Below are 10,652 nucleotides of genomic sequence, written 5' to 3'. Positions count from 1 at the left end.
GTCTCTGTCTCTGTCTCTGTGGGTCTGTGTGTGTTTTGTGTGTTAACGCGCAATCCGGTATTTGGTGGGTTTTATGGTAACTTTAGAGTGTTTTGTTTTCGCTTTAAAGATTTTCCGTTGTAGTTACTTTTGGTGCTGGTGCTTCTGCTGCTTCTCCGCATGCCAGAAAAATAATCAGTGGTATCATCAACACCTAAATAAAGTGTATACTGAATATAGATTTTGTGTGGCAGGCATAGGTTTCCCTTTGTGCACTTTGGAAAAGCTGTGTGCTACGTCGAATACGTTGTTCAGTGTCAATGGATTGATTTTTGGTCCCTTTGCATTAGTAGCCCTGTCAAAGTTCGTCTCTCTTCCTTTTCGCCAAAATGCCCTTCTTCTTCTTCTTTCCGTCGTCTACTTCTTCTGGAAAGTTTATCTCAGTATTGCTCCGCCTCCCCCAACCCCCCCACCCCCCACCCTCCCTTTTTCAAACATCTTGAAGGATTGTTATTAAGACTTTCAACCCGTTTTTCATCAAATATTTGAACACGCACAGATTTTCATAATCGAAGTTTTTCTAATATTCAATTTTCGTCGTAGCCGACCTCAACCGTGTGGGCTTGGCTGGCCAATGAAATGGCGGAGTATTTATTGAGTGAAATGAAGAGGAAAGCGGTAAAGGGTTGCCTCCGGCGCGTCTTCTGATCCAGTGAGCAACGCCAAATGAAACAGAAAGGCGAAGGAGGAGGTATGAGAGTGCTCCAAGGTTGTTCTCGTCTGCCTATTGTGTATAAGAAGGATTGAAATATTGAGCGACGACAAAGCACAATAGTGCGTAATTTTTTTTTAAATTATTTTTTTTGTTTTTGGGTGGATGCGGCAAATATCAACTTGCAATTGTATGTGTCATATGTACTTGATCAGTGAAATACGTGTTTATATAACAGTTTAGGGGGAAAGAGAGAAAGAACATCGGTGTTTTGTTTTTGTTGTTTTTTTGTAAGAAAAGACATGTACGTAGATAAACTTGTATGTTGCAATAACCATGATATACTGTTCGTGCATAGCACAAAATCTCAGCAGTTGTGGTACGTTACAGGGATGAATCATTCGCATACACACACGCACACACACACACACACACACACACACACACACACACACACACACACACACACACACACAATCACACAATCACACACTCGTACACGTAAAGTAAAAGGTTTTCACGACAGAGATTGTTCACACGCACGCACACACACACACACATATATATATATATATATATATATATATATATATCCACACACACACACACACACACACATCCACCCACCCACCCACACACACACACATATATATATATATATGTATATCCACCCACCCGCACACACACACACACACACACACACACATCCACCCACCCACCCACACACACACACACACACACACACATATATATATATATATCACACACACACACACACACATCCACCCACCCACACACACACACACACATCCACTCACCCACACACACACACACACGCACACACACACACACACATCCACCCACACACACACACACACACATCCACCCACACACACACACACACACACACCCACACACACACACACACACACACACACATAAATCCACCCACCCACCCACACACACACACACTCGTACACGTGAAGTAAAAGTAAGTCAACGTAATCACGACAGAGATTGTTTCTCTCAAAATAAATTTACTGGCATCCAGGTATAATTTACTAGAGCACATGCCTGTTATTGTGACGAGAGACTGGCGTAATTAATCACGTTTCTGCGTGGGGAAAAACAGGTGAGGCGGTTGTTACTGTAGCAAGCTGTTTGTTTTGGATTTAATCAACAGGTAGTCACACCTCGTTAAAAAGAAAAGATACCATCCCTTGGTCATAAAAAAAAGTCCAAACAAGTTTTCGTTAGTTCAGCGAAATTGATTGGAAATTGTATTCGCAGGTATCGCATTTAACCGGACAATTGTGGTACGTTACTCCTAAACAAAAATCACAATTACTAGAAATGAAATCGGCAACCCGTTATTCATATCGCTTGATATTTTGTTGACCGATTTTATTCTGCCTAATGTAAGTTATGAATGTGTTTACACCCCCGGTATAGGGGTGTGTATAGGTTTCGGTCGATGTGTTTGTTTGTTTGTGTGTTTGTGTGTTTGTGTGTTTGTGTGTTTGTGTTCGCATATAGATCTCAAGAATGAACAGACCGATCGTCACCCAACTTGGTGAACAGGTTCTATACATTCCTGAGACGGTCCTTACAAAATTTGGGACCAGTCAAACACACGGTTAGGGAGTTATTGGTGGATTAAGATTCTACAAGGACTTATAGAGAAACATATTCATGGTCAAAGGGAAATAACCTTCTCAGTTGGTGGCAGTGAGAATGGGTGCAGTGAGAATGGTTATTTCCCTTTGACCAACGGGGGTGTTTTTCCTACCTCTAAGGAATTTCTTGTTTTGACGTGTTTTGACTGTCTATTGTGCTACATAGTGACCGCTTTCTGGAAGAGCAAGGATTTGTATTCGCAAAGAAATACGGGTATTGAACATGGGGGGATCGATGCTGAATTATTGCAGTCAAGCTGCGAAATGGTGTGCTGAAAAACAAGCCAGTAAAAGCCAGCATTAGTGGAAACAGGTGACACAAGGCATGATAAACCACATTTTTATTACACCTATGCACATCTGTCAAGATTGTGTTGTACAACCTTTTTATCAGTGCACATGGAGAACTGTTTTATTGGTTTTGTATTGTTATTTTGTTTGTTTTTTGTGTGTACATTTGTGTGGTTTTGTTTGTCTGTTTGATCTTTGTTAAAGTACAATTCCGTTTGCTTTTCGTTTTGCTTCACTCTCTCACTCTCTCTCTCTCTCTCTCTCTCTCTCTCTCTCTCTCTCTCTCTCTCTCTCTCTCTCTCTCTCTCTCTCTCTCTCTCTCTCTCTCTCTCTCTCTCTCTCTCTCTCTTGCTTATTCTTTTGCAATTTTAGACTAGTCCCTCTTTAGGGCGAGGGCCAGATGTAAAAAAGCAGATTACTGCTTACTCTATTACCCTCGTTAAATAAAGAATTGTTCTTGTTCTTGTTCTTGTTCTCTCTCTCGTTCAAAGAGACTTGGGGTTTTACTCTGAACAAATCCCCTTGGATCCAATGTTTCTGTTTTCATTCGGGGGCTTTCAAAGCAATATTGCACAAGCTTAACCCAGAAAGCTAACTTTTTATCTATTTCTTGACCCTTTTTCCTGTCGGGGGCAGGGGGGTAAAGTTATCAGAGAATATAGATAGTGCAGGTATGAAGTAAACAAGTTTTTTTTGCAGGCAACCGAATTAGATGAATGTAAAACTTAATTGAAGAGTCAGCTTTTGTCTTCTGATTCTGTTTCCTATGCTTTCGCTTCCTTCTTTCTGTATGTATGTATGTCACATCATTACAACAAACGTATACCTGGGATTTACACCACTTACAAAATAGGTCTTGTGATTGTAATTCATTGTTCAGATACTCTATAACCCAACCCTCGTTTATATGATTCTTGGCATGTCATCATATTCAAAATTCTGTTTCATAAAGTCTTTCCGGTAGATTTTTTCTGATCTGTTCACTCTTGTTTCAATACGTTCTGAAATATATCACAGACACAATATTAACAAAATAATGATTAGCGAAGTCGGTTTTGGGGATCAATCGCTGTCGTATATTTTTAAACACGAGTTGTTGGTCTTGATGCCGTGGTAACAAATGAAAGAGTTGGACATTCTGGAACGACCGTGTCTTGACCAAGAGATGTTTGTCGTGTTGTGGTATTCTTCTTTTTCTTCTTCGTTCATGGGCTGAAACTCCCACGTTCACTCATCTTTTTGCACGAGTGGGTTTTTACGTGTACGACCGTTTTCACCCCGCCCGTTTTCACCCCGCCATTCAGGCAGCCATACGTCGCTTTCGAGGGAAGCATGCTGGGTATTTTCGTGTTTCTATAACCCACCGAACTCTCACATGGATTACAGGATCTTTTCCGTGCGCACTTCGTCTTGTGCTTGCGTGTACACACTAAGGGGGATAAGGCACTAGCACATAAGTTGACCTGGGAGATCAGAAAAACTCTCCACCCTTAACCCACAAGGCGACCGCGGCAGGGCTTGGAATTCAGACCTTCCGATTAGGAGGCCGATGTCTTATCCAATAGGCTACTGCGCCCGGGTTGGGGTCAACTCAATGCGTTTCCCTGAAGAAACATAACAACTAAGTACATTGTACGGTTACTATCCTGGCAGTCTATGCAGTCAAGAGACCGACGGCACGAAATCTCTGATAAAGTCCATGAGTTAGCAATCGTTGGGTCACGTTCACGTGGACAATCGTTCTGTTGACAACTTGACCGCTTGTACCAACAGACGACGATGCTCAGAGGAACTGCGGTTACACAGTGATCAAATACACTCGTCCCTCTTCGACGCACTTGTCACTGTTAAAGGTGGTCGTCTACATTTTTGCTTTTTTTCAATAATCTTATGGTTAGATTTCGATACAAAATTATGTCAAATGATGAATGAACCGAGGGAAAAAAGTTATAGAAAAAAAATATAAGTAAAAAAAGATTTTATTTTTGGGTAGCGTGACTCACGCTTCCAATATTTTGTTTTCTGTTTGCTGAGAACATGTGCTTTGCCTAAAAATACTGACCAATCAAATTCATGTCACTGTGCTTGTAGCCACGCCCAAACAAGTGCAGCAACAGTTTGACACTGGAGCGCTGTCCACGCTTTTTTTTAAACGCACGAAATGCACGGTATTTGAGAGGAGTTTTGCGCTTGGCATTTTCCAAATATTAAGGATATCCTACTATGAGTACCACGCTGGAATACTACAATGAATTTTCAAACGGCTACACTGGCTTCGTCTTTCCTAATCAAAAGGGGGTGTATTGTTGATATTTGTAGATAATAGACTCTGCATTTTAATGGTCAAATGGCGATTTCGGTATAACAATTAAGGACCTTTAAAGTCTCCTTAATCAGACCGTTTCTGTGGACATTTACAGACGTGTGTGTGTGTGTGTGTGTGTGTGTGTGTGTGTGTGTGTGTGTGTGTGTGTGTGTGTCTGTCTGTCTGTCTGTCTGTGTATGTCAATGTGTCTGTGTCTGTGTGTGTGTCTGTCTGTCTGTCTGTGTGTGTGTGTGTGTGTGTGTGTCCGTGTGCGTGCGTGCGTGCGTGGGTGCGTACGTGCGTGCATGCCTGGTTACGTGCGTGTATGCGTGTGTGTGTGCACTGAACACCATCAAGCGCGTGACAAAACACACTCCCAGACGAATCGGCAAGACCTCGGAGTCTTTAAAATGTCGGCTGAAGGACAGGAGCAAGAAATTATGTTCTAACTGTCAGCAGCAGCAGCTTTGCAGCTCCTCCGCTGACAGTCGGTCGAGCAGGGCGGAGATGGTTCGAGGGGGTTCAGCTGATAAAACATGGCAGCGCTGGAAAATGGTCATTGAATGTGTGACTCGATCAAATAATCGTAAATGGATAACTGAATTATCGGAGAAGAAGAAACACCACGTGGCAGTATGGTTGAGGTTTTTCCCAGACCATCCCAGTACTTACCGTCGTCTAGTATAGATCAAGTGAAGGTCTTTTTCAGGTCGCCGACAAGAAGCTACACAGAGTTAATGTTTGGAACTTCATTCTACACAAACTCTTGTTGTTATCTTGTTGTTATCTTTACATCTTCTGCGTCATTGCTTTGATGCAATAAACGGTTAACACATTTAAATGAATAATTACATGTTTACAAGTTACAAAGCGTAACAGATATGTCGTTTAAAAGCAATAATACATGTCTCGATGACGCGGAAAGCTGACACAAAACGAAAGTAACACTGCTTGTTTCGAACACACAATCAGGCAAACGCCCTTGGTGCCTGTTTAAGAAAAGTCCCCGTTTCTCCTGACGTTCTCTGACATCTTGAATATCCCTGGCATTCCAGTTCCCTGACAATGTAAAAAAAAAAAATAAAAAAAAAAAAAAAAGCTTATTAAAAACAGATCCGTATCGCGAAAAAAACAGGTTTTTTCTCTTTCTCCTTTTCCCCCCGTTTTCGCTGTCACGTACAAAAAATGTCCCACATGACCGGAGAAAAATCGAATAACAACAAGAAGTTGAAATCAATTGAGAGGACGGATTCCAGCCCGCTTTTCTATCACTTTGGAGAAGGCGAAAGCTGTCATTGCCCAGATATGGGCTTAAGTTTGACATGACAGGATGATTCGAAATGGGTCGGAAGTGTGGGCGTGGGGTTTTGAATGGTTAAAGTGAATATTTGTCTGTCTGTCTGTCTGTCTGTCCGTCTCTGTCTGTGCCTGTTTCTGTAGGATATAACGCTGTGTGTATGTGTTTCTCTCTCTCTCTCTCTCTCTCTCTCTCTCTCTCTCTCTCTCTCTCTCTCTCGCACCTCCACTCCTTATAGGTTTCTGTTATAGAAATCCTGCAGAGCGAGCAAACTGGTCAGATAATTTTACACAGATGTTAGATGCAGTCTTGCTCGAATCAAAGGAAATAAATATGTTAGGTGACTTTAATATTAATTTGTTAAAACAGAACAAAATGTGGCTTGATATGCTTAACCTCTATAATCTCGAACAAATAGTATGCACACCTACGAGAGTCACAGCAACCACTAGCACTCTGATAGATCATATTTATATGACTGATCACCGTAACATTGTTGAATGTTGTGTTCCAGCTAGTGGTTGCAGCGATCACTTTCCCATTTGTTTTACGTGGTCGAGAAAGGGTATAAAAATTCCTAAAGCTGGCCACAAGACAATAAAATATCGATCCTTTTCTCAATTCAACGAAGACACATTTCTCCGTGACCTCTGTAATTCCTCTCTCCCTGAGGTTTATAATCATACGAATTCTGATGCTGCTCTAACGCACTGGCTAAATGCCTTCACTAAAATTTATGATCGACATGCTCCATGGAGAATTAAGAGAGTAAAACACATAGTAAAACCTACGTGGTTTGATGATGAATTACAAGATGCAATTGATCATCGTGATTTTTTAAAGTCAATCGGTAAAGAAGAGGAGTATAGAGAACAGAGAAATAAAGTTAATTCAATGAAACGATAAAAAAAAAGTATTTTCAAGACCTTGCTTCTTCAAAACAAAATTCAAAGAACATTTGGAAAGCAATAAATGAACTTACAAATAAAACGACTGCACCTACTTCAAGTTGCCTAAAGGACATATCACCTGATGATTTAAACACACATTTTTCCAAAATAGCTGAAAAGGTTATTATAAAACAAACTTAAATAAATTGGAAGTTTTGAAAGACTTCTGTAAATCAAAACAAATTTCATCTCAGTTAAATATTCCTCCGCTTACGGTGCCTGAAGTATTTCACGCACTCACTCATTAAAAGCAAACGGGTACCCGGGGAATAGACGGGCTTGATGGAAGGATTCTAAAGTTATCAGCCCCTGTAATTTCTGACACCCTGTTACGGAGGGTATTTGCGTGAAAGTGTCTGTGTGTATTAATTACTCTATCAGAAAAATGCGTGTTCTACTCTGCTTACTAACTCACTTCATCTCACACAAACACAACACTCAAACTAGGCACAAAGACTGAAACACGATTTCTGCCCTTTGCCCTCGTACCTGTATTTAAACATCACAACAAAATACAAATATGTTACCTCTCATACAATAAACAATTCTCTTGCATTCACTGTAATAATAATGATAATAGCTTATGTAGCACGTGGAAGAATAATCCAGTTCTCGATGACGACGTCACTTGTTTCACACAATCCTTCTGTTAATCATGTTTCCTGTTAATCACAGTCTCTCTTACGCACATTTCACATGTTGCGTATTCTCCAGTGGTAATTCACAATACAGTGATTACTCACGATTCAGCGGGTCCATTGCTGGATCCAATATCACGCCAAAGATAGTAACGCTCATGGTGATATAGGGTGGGGTTCCACCGGGTCCCAGAACTCCTGCGCTGCGTTACAACCTTGCGCCCACAATCAAACGATCCGTGGCGCCGAGGAGGGAATGCCAGTCTTCTTCATCTTCCCCGCGGCCGAGGGCATCCTCTCTCCCACCGGGGTGCTGTGTAAAAAGTTTATGCTACCGTAAGTCTCAACCACTCAATTCTTAGATAAACTTCTCCACACAATAATAATTCCACTCTTACTCAATACTATTCATTCATCCGTCAACTAGCTTATGCTGTTACAGTATTACAACAGCTCATTTACAAATTACTCCCATTACGAAAGAACATAAAAACATTCCTTTCCAAAATGGCTGACAACAGCTCACGCTTCTCCAACACAAGTTACAACATCATTCTCACAGTCATTTCACAGGTCAAAATTACTGAGCAAAATACAATTCAATAAATACCTGTATATTCACAGCATTGAATCACACATGATTCATCCAAAACATGAGTCGTATAACATCCGACCTCAATGTCACTTGAGCAACATTCTGAAAACGTGGAGACACGAGCAAACACGTCTGTCTCCCGTGTCCGTCAGCAATGTTCTGCTCTATACAATACAAAATGGCTACCTCCTCTTTAGAAATCTCCTCTCTCATTGGTCAATCCTATAACCAGGCAACCAATGAAAATATAGCTTGCAAAATCAGATCACCCCACTTCAACCGGTGACCCTTCCCACACGCAGTCAAGTCATGCAGACCCAAAAGTATGGCAAGCCAATCTGTACACATTTGTCAAACACTTTTTAGACTGAACTATGTACAAATCCATTTGTCACACACCCTCACTTACATTTATAATCTCTGTTTAGAACAAAAATATTTTCCAATAGCCCTCAAGCAGGCTAAAATCATTCCTCTGTTTAAATCTGGCGAAAAGAAAGACCCCTCAAATTATAGGCCGATTTCTATACTGTCAGTATTATCAAAACCACTGGAACGACATATAAACAAACACCTATTATCGCACTTTGACCACAATCAATTATTTCACCCTAACCAGTCTGGATTTAGAGCTCATCACTCCTGTCACACTGCCTTAGTCTCTCTTGTTGATCAGTGGTTGGAAAAGATCAACGATAAGGAATGTTGTGGAGCTGTTTTTGTAGATTTTGCCAAAGCTTTTGATGTAATTGACCACAAGTTGTTACTGAGGAAACTCACATTGTATGGACTCGGGATTGATTCTGTTGAACTTATAACTTCTTTTCTTAGTGACAGGCTGTATTCGCAAACGCCTCAGCATCAAGTATGCAGGATGTACGATATGGCGTACCACAAGGGTCAGTTTTAGGCCCTCTCCTCTTCTCTATATACATAAATGACCTTCCCCTTCACATTGAGAATTTATGTGAACTTTTTGCAGATGACACAACCATACATTCTAGTAACACCAATTTAAGTCGTTTATCAGAAACACTGCAAGAAAGTTTAAACCAGTTGAGTGAATGGACTGAGCTAAATCACATGTCCCTTAACCCCCAAAAAACAAAAAGCATGATAATAACAACTAGGCAAAAACGCCAGAACATAACCTCAATATTTCACGATCTAATGGTTGATGATAAACTTGTTGAAAAAGTCGACCATCATAAAGTTTTGGGAGTGACCATTGATAACAACCTGTCTTGGTCACACCACATCGAACAACTGTCTAAACAAGTGTTCAAGAAGGTTTATCTATTATCTAGAATCAAGCACTTTCTGAATTTGGAAGCCAGGAAATTATTCTTTAATGCTCATATTCAGTCTGTTATTGATTACGCGTCTACCTTGTGGGACTCGGCAAGTGAAAATTCATTCAAACCACTAATTAGATTACATAAACGAGCGCTTAAAGTAGTCTTATTAAAGAAAACAACCCTATCTGAGTTAGACTACATGAACTTAGGCATTCTTCCTCTGAAGGCAAGGCTAAGTTATAATAAAGGTACCCTTATGCATAAAATTATTCATGGATGTGTACCTCAAACCATATTTTCCAAATTCACGTTAAAAACTTCACGCCAATTGATGAGACTGAACATGCCTCTGCCTAGGATTGACCTATTCAAATCTAGTTTAGTCTATTCAGGTAGCAGTCTCTGGAACACTCTTCGTCCGACAATCATACGGCAAACTAGCAGCACAAACGTTTTTAAGACCAGATATACGTCTTATCTCATGAAGTCTAAATAAACATCTGTTGTCGCTAGAATGGTTGTTAAAACCAACAACCGGTGCTTTTTAACAATGTATTATTATTTTTATATACACTGATTTTTTCGAATGCAGTGTATGTCAATGGGCATGGCATTCAGTACAGCTTTGTTGCGTCAGTGCAATCTACTCTATAATTCTTAACTCATGTCAAATGAACTTACATTTTTCATTTATGTAAATTGATGATATGTTCTTACTTTCATTTTATTTTAATCATGTAGCAGTAGTTTTCTTTACTTGCTTATACTTTAGCAATTTTAGACTAGTCTCTCTCTCTCTCTCTCTCTCTCTCTCTCTCTCTCTCTCTCTCTCTCTCTCTCTCTCTCTCCCTCTCTCTCTCCTACGTGAACGATTTTACTTGGAGATTTTTTGAGTGTGTAAATAACGTTGT

Source organism: Littorina saxatilis, linkage group LG1 (genome assembly GCF_037325665.1).
Source record: "Littorina saxatilis isolate snail1 linkage group LG1, US_GU_Lsax_2.0, whole genome shotgun sequence".
In the NCBI taxonomy this organism is placed as follows: Eukaryota; Metazoa; Mollusca; class Gastropoda; order Littorinimorpha; family Littorinidae; genus Littorina; species Littorina saxatilis.
This window is presented reverse-complemented; position numbering follows the sequence as displayed.